Here is a 467-nt window from a genome sequence, read left to right as displayed (position 1 = left end):
CCCCCCCCGCCAGTCTCTGCTGATGTACCGGGGGCTGCTCGCCCCGACTGGTAAAAAGGCAGAGGGCAAATGAGGGGGACAGCAATGTCTGGGGAGAGCTGAGCCCAGGCCCAAGGCAGCCCCCAGCACCTGCTCCCAAACCCACCAGGAAGCACCAAAGGCTCCCAGCCTGGATGGGTTCCAGGTGGAACTGGGAGCAGCCCCTAGCCCAAACCCTCGGCTGCAATCAGCCCTGTGCTGCTAAGCCCCCTTCTCCTCCTCTCCATCTTTTCTTTCTTTTGCCTAGGGTTGGGGGTCTTCCTATGGCATCTCCAGCTCCAGTGGGAATAAACAGTCCCCAGCAAGAACGCTGTGGTGTGAGGTGATTGGTGACTGGGTCGGCAGTGTAGGGCATAAGGGCTGCAGAGGGTGGGATTTGTGACGTTGTAGGAGATGCAGCTGTGGCTTAGGGGGTTCCTCTGCATAGT

General features: G+C 59.7%; 1 protein-coding gene across 1 annotated transcript in view; it reads right to left on the bottom strand.

Annotated features, from left to right (window-relative positions):
* Positions 1–467, bottom strand: part of VTN (vitronectin) — a gene marked incomplete at both ends in the record, with an annotated part of 2645 nt that overhangs the window by 256 nt on the left and 1922 nt on the right. The window lies entirely within an intron of this gene.

Source organism: Merops nubicus, unplaced genomic scaffold (assembly GCF_000691845.1).
Source record: "Merops nubicus isolate BGI_N331 unplaced genomic scaffold, ASM69184v1 scaffold35085, whole genome shotgun sequence".
NCBI classification, from domain to species: Eukaryota; Metazoa; Chordata; class Aves; order Coraciiformes; family Meropidae; genus Merops; species Merops nubicus.
Note: the sequence above shows the minus strand (reverse complement) of the source record. Positions and strands in the feature narration are given on the sequence as shown.